The sequence below is a fragment of the Microtus oregoni genome, unplaced genomic scaffold (assembly GCF_018167655.1).
Source record: "Microtus oregoni isolate MIOR12 unplaced genomic scaffold, Mior012 000050F_ref0000143, whole genome shotgun sequence".
Lineage (NCBI taxonomy): Eukaryota > Metazoa > Chordata > Mammalia > Rodentia > Cricetidae > Microtus > Microtus oregoni.
The window spans coordinates 3,372,677-3,386,149 of record NW_024543256.1 but is presented as its reverse complement, the minus strand read 5'-3'; the positions used below and the strand labels follow the sequence as shown (position 1 = coordinate 3,386,149).

Here is a 13,473-nt window from a genome sequence, read left to right as displayed (position 1 = left end):
AGCCTATGTCCATCCTGGGTTGGAGCTTCATTCCGGGAGCGGGGCATGGCGTCTCTCTCAGGTGTCTGCTCCCAAGATGAGAGCTGTGGAGTCTCTGAGCTCACTTCCTCTTCCTCCCAGCGTCCTGTTCTGCCTACTCCTCCCACCTACCTTTCAACCAATAAAATGGGCCAGGGCAGTTCCTTTATTAGCCAATGACCTTCCTCCATCAGAGTCCCAACATCCAATCAAAGGAACTATCACCATAACCATACAAGCCTTGAAGAATCCAATCCATTGTATTAACAAAAAGTTACTAAAAGTCTTAATATTAACGTAGTCTGCCAAATTGATTTATTAATTACCTGTTATGAGATCTGGTAAATTGTTTTAGGTGTAATATTTTTTTTATTGTCTAGCAGGTGCCATGGTTGCAGAGTCATAACTAGCAGCAATGCAATAGGTGGTGAAAGGAATGGTCCTGATCCACTTTAGTTTCCCATTTTTGTACTGATTAAATACAGAGAAATATTCTTTGCTTGACAAAATAAAAGCAATTAAATCAATTTCATACACAGAACAAGAAACCTGGAATTCATGCGCAGGAAGCACAAATTGGATGCTGCATAAGTCACCACGTGGCAAGAAACCATGACAGGGAACATAGCAGTGGGGGGTGGGGTGCATATGTGCACTAGGGAAACTTCCAAATTGCCACATGCAGTAAACTTTGCTGTGGCATGGGTTCTACAAAATATTGCTTAGGTAAAAGCAAGCCAAGCAGGCAGGGTTGGGAGACCTTTTGGGTCATGGATCAGATAGGCCTTTAGGTAACCCACCTGGTAGGTGTAGAGTCTGAATCCATGTGGAGTGCCAGATGAAGATGGATGCTTAAAAGAAATCTCACACTAGCTAAGTATTGAAAATAATAGAGGGTTATTTATTTAGGGGTAGGCTCACAAGTTCATATCCTTGCTGGAATGGAGAAGAGCAAGCAAATCCCACAGCCAGAAAAGAGGCCAGATGCATGATTTACATCTGCATAAATAGTTTAAGAGGCCACACCCAAGAGGGCAGGTAAGTAAAAGGCTTTCCTACAGCAAATTCCTACAGCAAATAGTGCAATTTATGGAATAACTGGAATAAATATGATTTATAATGTGCTTGTGTATTAAACATTATTTAAGTGCCATTATTCAAATCTATTAAATGCTTATCAAGAACTAATTTTAGATTTCAGAAAATTGTAAAAACAGTAGCTACTTCTTTGGTATTGATATAAATGATGTATATATAAGATGCCCTATTGAGGACATCTTCCATAATCAAAACACTAAAACAATCAAGGAAAAATAATTTGGCCCAATATTAATGCAATACTTTTAAGACCTGAGTAAATTTTGTCAATTTTATTATTAATTTACTTGATTTCTGTACTATGAGGCCACTTGTTTTTTCCCAGCTTCTTATTTCCAAAATATTCTCACAGAAACCATATTATACTATGTGGCCAATAGCTGAATTATATGTCTGACTAAATCATACCTTAAATTAACCCATCTCCATTAATCTATGTGTCTCCACAAGGCTGTGGCTTACCAGGTAAACTTCCAGTGTCTGTCTCCAGTGGGGCTATATGGCTTCTTTTGATTCTGTCTTCTTTCTCCCAACATTCAGTTTAGTTTTACCCACCTAGCTCTATTTTACTAAGCCATTGGCATAAACAGCTTCTTTATTCATTAACCAATAAAATAACACATGTACAGAAGGATGTCCCATACCAAACTTGAATCAGGATCAATTTATAATCCTACAGTTCATTCATTTTGTCTACTTTTCTTATCAACCAGTCCCACCATCATTGTTAAGAATCATAGCAATAGCAGATTCTTTGCCTGAACTGGCCATCTCCTATGACCAGATTTGTGCCTAGTTCCATTGTCATTAGTGAGGCCTCATCCTACAACTGATGGAAACAGGTGCATACCCACAGTAAATTGTAAGTGGAAGATCTAGGAGTCCAAAAGAAATGGGGGGAGGTTAAGAGAGGGAGGGGTCAAGGACATCATAAAAAAAACCTTACAGAATCAACTAATCTGGGCACATAGGAGTTCATAGAGACTGAACCAAAAACCAGGGAGCCTGCATGAGTCTGTTCTACCCACTCTGAATTTATATTAAGTTGCATAGCTTAGTCCTCTTGAGGTACTCTTAACAGGGGGAATAGGGTTGTCTTAAAGACTTTTGGGACCATACTCCTCATACTAGCTAGACTTGCCCAGGCTTTATACATGGCAAGGAGGTGCTTAGTCTTACTGCAACATGATATGCTATGTATCATTGATAATTCATTGGAGATCTCCCCTTTCCTAAAAAGAAACAGAGTAGGGGTGGGAGAAGGAAGTGAGAGAAGAGAAGGGGGATAAACTGAGGGCAGGGTATAAAATAAATAACTAAATAAATAAATATTTGTATTAAAAAGGAAAAATAATTTCAGACTCACAAAAGTTATAAAAATAGTAGATGTTTCTTTGGTATTGGTATGACTGTTTTACTAATGCTAACATATTACATAATCAAAACACACTAAAACAAAAAGGAAATTTAGTTTTGCCCAGTATTTAAACCATATTTTTAAGACCTGAGTGAATTTTGTGAATTTTATTATTAATTTATTTGGTTTCATTCAAGATCCAATTTACAATCCTATAGTTCATTCATTTTGTGTCTATTTCTTTTCCACCAGTCACATAATCATATTTGCATTATTTAGAGTTTGATTCCTTTGATGAATATTAATTATTTTATGCAATGCTTTTCTACATTTGTGAGTTTACCTTTTTCCTGTTGGAAGAGAGCTGCTTGCTGGTTCCTGACCACCCAGCTAGCTTAGACTCAAAATAATCACACAAAAATTATATTAACTAAATCACTGCTTGGCTCATTAGCTCTAACTCCTTATTGGCTAACTATTACATTTCTACTAATCTGTATATGGCCATATGGCTGTGGCTTACCAGCTAAAGTTTCAGCATCTGTCTCCAGCTGGGCTACATGGAGCCTCTCTGACTCCGCCCTTTTCTCCCAGCATTCTGTTTAGTTTTCCCCGCCTAGCTCTGTTCCCCTATAGCTCTGCTATAGATCCAAAGCAGTTTCTATATTCATTAATGGTAATCATGGCATGCATTTTTCTGTGCCACAATAATTTCCCTCTCTCATCTTATTTAATGTAACTTTGCTTATGGACTTTTGTTTGTGTCTTTCTATGTAAATCATGTTTTTTGTTCTCTTTTAATGCCTTCTTGTAGGTACCTCTCTCATATTTGATTTGAGGCTAGTTTCTTATTCTATGCCATCAGAACTGAAATAACGTTCAGTAAACTTCATTTTATACTTTCTATTTAAAATTCTTCCTTGTAATATTAATAGTAATGTTTTCTTTTACACTTGTTTTAATTTTAGCTATGTCCCCCTGTTCAAACTAGAAATATATATATATATATATATATATATATATATATATATATATATTACTGTAGTTTGTGCTTCTTTCTACAACTTTCTTTGTCCTTATCTGTTAATACTAATTATAAGTTTAGGTTATCATCTTTATGACAACATTTTACAACCCAAAGGCCCACAGTTACCTCCTTTATTTCTGCTGGGATTTTATTGCTCTGCCTTTTTTTGTAACTAAACCTTTCAACAGAATCCATGTAATTAATTAATGCTGAAATGTAATGCTTTTTCCCATTAAACATATAGTTAGTTTTGATTTTGGATATTCTCTTTCTTCCTGTGTTACTGAATGTATACTCTTTTCATGAATGTTTTTAAGTTTCTTTCTTTTTCTTGATCAACATAATGATATTTGTTGTCTTTAGTAAAAGTAACACTGAGAGAAACAGAAAGAGAAGGAGGGTGAAGAAGAATTCTTATTCTGTATAAATTCTTATGTTTTATATAACATGTTTACAAACAATATAGGGAGAATAAATAACATACAAATTTGTTAAAATTTCTGTCTAAGCCAAAAGCTCTAAATTTGTGGGCTGTGACACCTTTGAGAGTTAAATGACTCTTTCACAAGAGTCACGTATCTTGCATATCAGATATGTACATTACAATTCTTAGCAATAACAAAATTACATTTGTGAAATTTCAATGAAATAATTTTATGGTTGGAGGTCACCGCAGAATGATGAATTGCATTAAAGTGTCAAAGCATTAAGAAGGTTGGAAATCACTGGTCTAACTCATCATAGTTTCTCATGTACACTTAGAGTATTTGTAGGTATTGAGACACATTTTCTATATTAATTTAGAACACTGAATGCTGATCCATTAAGGAAAAATGCATATTATATGTTAAAACTTATTATTTATTCTCCTATATTCTCTTATGCAAAATGAAAATAATTGTGCTAGTCCTCACCAATGCTAATATAATCGTCCATTTTATTTAGTATTTTTATAGAAACTTCCTGACAACATTTTTGAGTATCATCAAATTGGCTAGGTAGAAACATCAAGATTTCTGAACTTTGAGAAGGGAACACATTTGACATTGAGTAAAGACACTATAAAGTACAACTAAGCATACTCATTCAATGAAACTAACTTATTATGTTATTACTTATAACTAAGTGACTGACTATAAAGTGCCTATTTTTACTGCTGACACTGACCTTTTTTTTTTTTTTGTTTAGTGAAAACTTTCTTTGAGTTGGATTAGATGCCTGACCTCATTTATTCCCCTTTTTACCACCACTAGGAATATATATACAATAAGATTTCCATGAAATTTAATCTTATTACAAGTGTGATGTGTGTGTGTGTGTGTGTGTGTGTGTGTGTGTGTGTGTGTGTGTGTGTGTGATCTATGGCCATATTATCACCAGGTAGGCAGTGTCATAATCCAACCAATTTTAAAATTTTTAAGTAAAAAGGCAGATCCTCAAAAACGTTCTTTGAAACTCTTGTTTGTTTTTACTATTTTTAATGACACATACAGTTATGTATATATGTGTCTGTGCCTGTCCCACAAATGCACAAAAAAATCCAGTGGTTTTGTTTGTATGTGTGTGCTTGTGTGTCTGCATGTGTGTGTGTGTGCACTGAAGAAAGTACACAACAAAATGTGTCTGCACAGTGCTCAACAACAAATGCTAAATTTATATTACACCCACACTTGAGAAAGTGCAGAAAAAGTGCCTGCAACTGTTCTCAATAATAAATGGTAAATTTATATTACATGGATTCACAACAATCAGAAAAAAAAAAAACTGGAAGAGGAAGCAGAGTGATATAATGGAAACTGTTATGGAGGACTTGGGTCAAACAGTATTGTCTGAACATGAAAGCAATTAAGAACTTATAACATCTGTGTTTATTTGCAAAAGACTTATGCAGGATAAAGCCAGGCAACATTCTAGAAAAGGATGGTGAGGGCCACATGCCCCCCATCCCTAACCAAGGAGCTATTGACAGTTGGTTTCCTTTATACGAGAGTCATTTTGTGTTTAATGATGTGGCACTTAGTAGGTGGGCCATGATACAGTAGATGGTTTTACACTCAAGGTATATGGAGAGCACAAAATGGACTGATAGATTTGAGAAAAATAGAAGAGGGAAAGGGGAAGAGGAAGTGGGAGAGTGAAGGAAAGCAGAGGGAAAGGGAGGAAAAAGAGAGGTCATAAAGTTGACAGAAACAAAAGCAAGGGTTCCGAAAAGAGTCGGAGGAATGAAAAATGATGAATATGAAAATACATTTATAAAATTCTCATAAAATAACTAAAAGTGTTATATTTAAAAAATAGCCAATGGGATGAAATGTCTTAATCCACTGATAATGCAACATAAATAAAACCTCATATTTTCCATAATTATAAATGCTAATAAGGAAAAAATAAGAATATGGGTAATATCCATCTAATTAATCTAATTTGGTTTATTGACTTTCATTATTTCATTTTCATAGATGTGTATATTTTACTTTGTTCATTTTGCTTCCCCCACAACATTCCCACACCACTGACTCCTGATTATCTCTCTCTCTTTTTTCATTCTTCTCTTATATTTTACATCCCAACTACAGTTTACCTTTCCTATTTCTCTCATACTGATCGCCCTCACTCTCTCTCCTTCAGATTCACTCATCCTCCATTTGCATTCACAAAAGAGCAGGCCTCCCAGGGTCATCAACCAAACATAGTTAAGAAGTTACAAAAAGGCTAGGCACATACCCTTATACCCTTATATCAAGACTGAGAGAGGCAAACCAGTAGGAGAAAAGTTGCTCCAAATGCAGACAAGTGTCAGAGACAACGGCCACTACCACTGTAAGTAATCCTACAGGAACACCAAGCTACACAACCATAATATATATGCGAAGACCCTAAGTTAGATCTGTAAAGGCTCCCTGGTTCTTGGTTCAGTCTCTGAGACCCTATGAGCACTTTTTAGTTAGATAATTATTGGGACCTTTTCCTCATCGTGTCTTTGACCTCCCTAAGGCCTACAATCAATCATTCCTCCCCCTCTTCCTCAGGATTCCGAGAGCTTTTCCTAATATTTAACTGTCAGTCTCTGCATCTGTTTCTGTCAATTGATAAATGAAGCCCCTCTGATGGTGATGTTAGGCTCCAGTCTGGAGTCAGTTATTACTTGGTCACTCTCACAACTTCTGCATCATCTTTACATCAGCCTATCTTGTAAACAAGAAAAAATTGTATGTAGAAGGTTTTCTCTCTGGGTTGGTATCCCAGATTCTCCACTGGAAGCCTTGCCTGGTTAGAGAAGATGGCTGGTTTAGGTTCTGTATCCTCCATTACTAGGGGTAATGTGATTGCATGTGTGAATGTGTGTGTGTGTGTGTGTGTGTGTATGAATTTATTTCATAAAAGTGAGTTGATAAATTTAAAAATACATTTCTGTATAAAGACTCGTATGTAATTGTGTGTTAAGAAGACATAGTTTTCTAATATTTCCTAAATCTTCTTTATTCTTTTTCATCTCAACATTGACAATTTGTTTTTTTCTTTCTAGTCTGTAAAATGCTTTTTGAAATATTACAAATATTTGAGATATAATATCTTTTATCAATGCTAACAAAAGCACAATATTAAATTAATACCTTTATGAGGACAATAGAATTAAGCAGTGGGGGGATGTCCTAGTACTCACTGACTATTTATTCTTTGATTCCAGATTTAGCTCTCATTTGCCCTGTGTTCTAGCTGTTACATCATCCAATTCATTCAAAACTTTTAACATTGTATGTGATATAATAAAACCCCCTCTGTTTAATGTTTGATCTGGAGTTCCTTTAAAAATAAAAGGATTGATGGGGTGAAGTTATTATATCAAAATCAATAGTCTGATAAAACTAGTTTAAATATTTATTATTTGTTTATTAAATATATACTGCCTATGCAAACTTGAACAAGTTCTGAAATACTAAGTCTCAATTTTTCCATGAACGTAGATTGAAATACAATTTAGAGTTACAAAGAGTAAATACTAAGTCTCAATTTTTCCATGAACATAGATTGAAATACAATTTAGAATTACAAAGATTAAGTGAAGATATTCTAGTTATGATTTTCAGAATTGATGAAGTTTGCTTGTTGTTTATATTTTCTATTTCTTCTAAGTCTTTATATTTCTCAACAAGTGAAGTTGCTTATTCTGAACGAAATTATTGGAATGTCATTCAAAATTTGAATGTTTATCAGGTATCTTTGAATAAAGTTATTTGATTTTTTAAAAATCTTATCAGAAGCACAGTGTATTTCAAACTAAGCCTTCTGTCTGCTTCTATTCAGAATATAAATGTAATATTATCTTATCTTTGTGGACTTCTTTTATATTATGACATTGACCTTGAACATCCTGAGTTTTGTAAAAGGACTTTATTTATGCTTTTGAAACTAGATTAACTGGGAAAATCACAGTCATACTTTAGTTACTAAAATTTCATTCACTTGCTTTCATTGCCAAAGGAACCAGGCTCTCACACATCCAAAGTCCAAATGACTTCTCTTTTCAGCTTTGTTATCGACACATAAAACTACTAGGTATATACATTTACTGCCAGTATCATACACAAGAGTTTTGTCAGCACTCTTGTTTTGAGGACTAATTTGGACATTCATATATAATCTCAAAATTTTAACACAAAGCATGACAACGATGTATAATTTGACATTTTATAATCTTTTCTCACACTTAGGAAAATTTTTTTATCTTTTTGTTTCTATAAATTGTCCTGTTAAAATTTCCTTCTCTCCTTAATTTTAAATCTTTCCATTTTCAAGTTACGTACATCACTACTTGACAGTTTTTATAATCTCTCACATTTTATTCCATGGTACACTTGAAAAATGAGTAAATTGTTAGATCCCAGAAAAATGACGCTTTCCAAAAAGAAATTTAAAAATAGAAAGTAAAATATCCTATGTCTTGATACCAAAATTGGCAGTATGAATTTCTAGAAATAATTACAAGATCAATTCAGCAGTCTGAGAATAAAAAAAAGAACAAGATGGCAATTAGGAACTATTGAATATAACTAAAGTTTTCTAAAAATAATGTAAGAAAATAATGCTATGTAGTAGGTAGGATATAATTTAAATCTTTATTATTTAAATAAATATTTATAAACATTTTGGGGCGAATCACTAAAAAGTCACAAATAGAATATAAAAATGCATAAATTCATTAAAGAGAATAAAAGGAGATAAAAACAAAACTTGAGATGGGAATAGCAAAGACAAGAAAGAAAACAAGAAATGATAAAGTTAAAAGCAGAATACAAGATATTAGAAGAAGTACATCTGAAAAGAATACAGCAATCACAAAGTAAATGGTAAATTGCTAGAATGGGTTTATGTTTTATGTTACCTACCACAGTTTAAATATAAACTTTTGAATACAGTTTGTGAAGGATGAAAAGTGAATTACTCAGCTAATACTGTATAACACAAAAGAGAGAGAATGTTATGCTCACATCAGATAAATGATCTAATGTGAAAACAAATTTTAAATATAAATAGTATCTTTACATAATGACAGTAGTTTAGTTTATTATTAATTTGAATTAGTGAAGACTCCAAAAATATCTTTAAAAGGTATAAAACAAATTAATAGAATTATGGATAGATGCTAACAAATGATTTGTCATGATAATATATTTTTTCCTCAAAAATTTCTTGAGTAGCTAAATAAATATACTTGTGAGGCTATCAGTCAGTTAAGATCTAGCATTATAGCAATTGGGAAAACTTGTTAATAATTTTAATGAAAAAATATATAAAGAGTTACAAATTCAATAATATTATTTATTATTTCCAAATGAATACAAATTTTACCAAAATTGGAGATAATATAAAAAACCTCTTACTAGGTATTATGCACGCTTCTCATAAGATGTCTGAATTCATCATAAATATATAAACCATCAGTTTTTCTTTATAAATCACAATTATTACATGGCAACACCATACAGGTAGAATGTGGCTATCTGTAATAAATCTTTAGAATGTATAAAATCTATTTAAGAAAATGATAGGCTTGGCTCGCGCGGCCCATGACCGTGCCCGGGCCTGGGCCCACCAGGGCGCCTGTGCGGATGGACCAGGCCTCGCAGGCGATGGCGGCCTTGGTGGCGCTGTGGGGCGCGGGCGCCCCTCCCACGGGCGGCGTGGGGGGGGGCTGCAGATCCCTGCATGGTAGCTGGGCCGTGGCGCGGCTCGAAGGCCGCGAGTTCGAGTACCTCATGAAGAAGCGTTCGGTGACCGTCGGGCGCAACTCGTTGCAGGGCTCGGTGGACGTGAGCATCGGCAATTCGAGCTTCATTTCGCGGCGCCACCTGGAGATCTTCACACCCCCGGGCGGCGGCCATAGCCCGGCCACCCCAGAACCCACGCAGCCTTGACTTTGAAATTTGGATCTAAGGACATGACGCTTTGGAAAGGAGTTTCTTATTTTGTTTTCACTGAGGGTGAGACGCTGTTCATTTCTTCTATTCCAATTTGGTATGATGGACCACGCCCTCCTGAAGGGTTGGTGTGAACGCCTTCAAAAAATTGCTTTGCTCAACTGCCAACTGAGATGAAACTAGCACACAGGTTATACCATGAAAGACCTAATTAACGACGCCCCCATTCAGCAGGAAGCAGTTTGGAGAGAAAAAACTGCACCCATGCTCCCAAATATGGTTTATAAACGTCCTTTTACATTTAAAGGGGGATATGATATAGATATGAATAATTTACATTAGTATAGATTTTGCTTTATTGATAGAGATTTAAGGTCAATTTTGTTATATGTATAAGTGTTTCTGATTTTGATTAAGGTATTGTGATTGTGTAGTTCATTTAAATATGTACTGTATAATTAAGAAATATAGGTTGTTAATGGATAATCATCGATAATAGTAAAGCTTGTAGTCATGTTAGTTAGATTTTCTAGATATATAGAGATATATTTTAGATAGACATTCTTCATGTCTTTCAAAGATTACAGAATAGGACATTTAATGTTTTAATAACTGAGGACTTTTCATGACAATGAGACACTCTGCTCCTGGCAGCACCAATCTACTTCAAGAGGAAGATGGGCATCGAAGAGGCTCGTTATGGAGTTTTGATAGCCATTTGGGCAAGAAACTGCTCTTGCCTGGACTACTGCATAAACTGGACACAGAACCCACAGAGAGAGGACTACTGAACTTGCCTAAGGTGAGATGATCTTTCGGGGTTCCTGATTCATTTTGAAAGAGTCTGCGAGACATTCTGTAGGACACAACAGATAGTGACTGAACTGACTTTGAATTTTCCTGCTTTATGGAAATGTCTGCTGGATACCATGGGCCTGAAGGCTGAAGATGGATGCCCCAACCGTACAAAAGAACTTTGGGTGACTGTCCAGGTAGCGAGATGTCTCTGTCATTTCTAGAATTTTAAAAGTTGCTTTTTTCTTGTTTGCTTAGGTAGTATTGTATCTTTCTGGAATCTTTGATGGAGTTAAGAATAGTTAGTTATAGTTATAGTTTTCCTTAGTTATGATAAAGATTATTGTAACTTTTACTTGATAACTGTTTTGTTTTATGTAATTTTGCTATGTTAAAGTTAAAGCCTTTTTTTTTGTTTAAACCGAAAAAGGGGAAATGATGGAGGAAGGTCATTGGCCAATAAAGAAACTGCTTGGCCCTGTGGGTGGAGTAAACAGAACAAAATGCTGGGAGGAAGAGGAAGTGAGGTCAGAGTCTCGACAGCTCTCCTCACGGGAGCAGACGCCTGAGGGAGACGCCATGCTCCTGGCTCCCGGGATGAAGCTCCGACCCAGGATGGACATAGGCTAGAATCTTCCCGGTAAGACCGGTGCTACAGTTTATTAGAAATGGGTTAATCGGGATGTGAGAATTAGCCTGTAAGGGCTAGGGCTAAAGGGCCAAGCAGTGTTTAAAAGAATACAGTGTCTGTGTAATTATTTCGGGTCATAAGCTAGCCGGGCAGGCGGCTGGGGTGTTGGGGACACAGCCCCGCCACCACCCTTATTACTTCAGCTGCGCGTGTGCACTTTCAGGTTTCCGAGCACAAACATCAAGATAACATTCACAGCTCTGTCCAGTGAGAAGAGAGAGAAGCAAGAAGCCCCAGAGTCGCCAGTGAAGCCTGTGCAGCCACACATCTCACCCCTGACCATTAACATTCCAGACACCATGGCCCACCTCATCAGCCCCCTTCCCTCCCCCACGGGAACCATCAGTGCTGCAAACTCCTGCCCATCCAGTCCCCGGGAAGCAGGATCTTCAGGGTACAAAATGGGCCGTGTGATACCATCTGACCTCAATTTAATGGCTGACAATTCACAGCCAGAAAATGAAAAGGAAGCTTCAGGTGGAGACAGACCAAAGGATGACTCAAAGCCACCTTACTCCTATGCACAGTTGGCAGTACAAGCAATTACAGTGGCTCCTAATAAACAACTCACCCTAAATGGAATTTATATATACATCGCTAAAAATTATCCATACTATAGGACTGCGGACAAGGGCTGGCAGAATTCAATTCGCCACAATCTCTCTCTGAACCGTTATTTCATCAAAGTGCCACGTTACCAGGAAGAACCAGGCAAAGGCTCTTTCTGGAGGATAGATCCTGCCTCCTAGAGCAAGCTGGTAGAGCAGGCTTTTAGGAAGAGATGGCCTAGGGGCGTGCCTTGCTTTAGAACCCCCCTGGGACCACTCTCCTCTAGGAGTGCGCCAGCCTCTCCCAACCATGCAGGAGTGTTGTCCGCTCACTCCAGTGGCGCCCAGACCCCGGAGAGCCTGTCTGTCGAGGGAGGGCTCCCCAGCCCCCTTGGAGCTGGAGCCTGGCGCCTCACAACCCAAACTTGCCGTCATCCAGGAGGCACGGTTTGCAGGTTTGCACAAAGTGCACCAGGGTCACCTCTCTCTAGTCAGCCCGTCTTAATCACTGTCCAACGGCAGCTACCCCTGGCCATTAAGCCTGTCACCTACACTGTTGCAACCCCAGTGACCACATCCACCTCTCAGCCACCTGTCGTGCAGAGGGTACATGTTGTCCATCAGATACCAGCAGTGTCAGTCACCAGTGTGGCTGGACTGGCCCCAGCAAACACATACACAGTTGCTGGACAAGCTGGGATCACTCAGGCTGCAGTGCTGGCTCCTCCTATGGCAGAAACACAAGAGAATGGCGATCACAGAGAAGTCAAAGTGAAAGTAGAGCCTGTCCCTGCAATTAGCCCAGCCACACTAAGCACTGCTAGCCGAGTCATCCAGACATCACAGAGTACCCCTGTCCAGACAGTGACCATAGTACAACAGGCGCCTTTAGGTCAACACCAGCTTCCAATAAAAAACTGTAACGCAAAATGGAACTCACGTGGTACCAGTGCCTCCAGCAGTGCACAGCCAGGTCAACAACGCAGTGGCGAGTCCTCTCCATATGCTGGCAACCCATGCGTCAGCATCGGCATCCCTGCCCACAAAGCGTCAGAACGGTGACCAGGCAGAGAAGCCGGAGCTCAAGCGCATTAAAGCAGAAGATGGCGAGAGCATTGTCATTGCCCTGAGCGTAGATGCGCCACCAGCAGCTATGAGAGAGAAGGGGATCCAGAACTAGCTGTTGGGAGATCTTCTCTTCAGACATCAATTTGTGGTGCCAAAAGGAGATGCTGCCTCTTCATGAAGCAGGGAGCCCATCCTCAGTGGGTAAAGGGCCCTGCAGTTGGACTTCACCTCTTAGCACTGAAAACATGAACCCAGGTGGCCTTAAAACTCCCTATTTTTTTTTAATTTTTTTATTGAGAAAAGGAAAAAAAAACAAGTTTCCGCCTCCTCCCAGTCTCCCATTTCCCTCCCCCCCCACCCTTCTCCCCCTCCTCCGACCCTTCTCCCCCTCCCCCCACTCCTCTCCCCCTCCCTCTCCAGTCCAAAGAGCAGTCAGGGTTCCCCTATCATAT

The 13,473-nt window shown here is 37.8% G+C and overlaps 1 pseudogene; it reads left to right on the top strand.

Annotated features, from left to right (window-relative positions):
* Nucleotides 1-9,631: 9,631 nt before the first annotated feature.
* Nucleotides 9,632-13,133, top strand: LOC121437081 (annotated as a pseudogene).
* The last annotated feature ends 340 nt before the right edge of the window (nucleotides 13,134-13,473 follow it).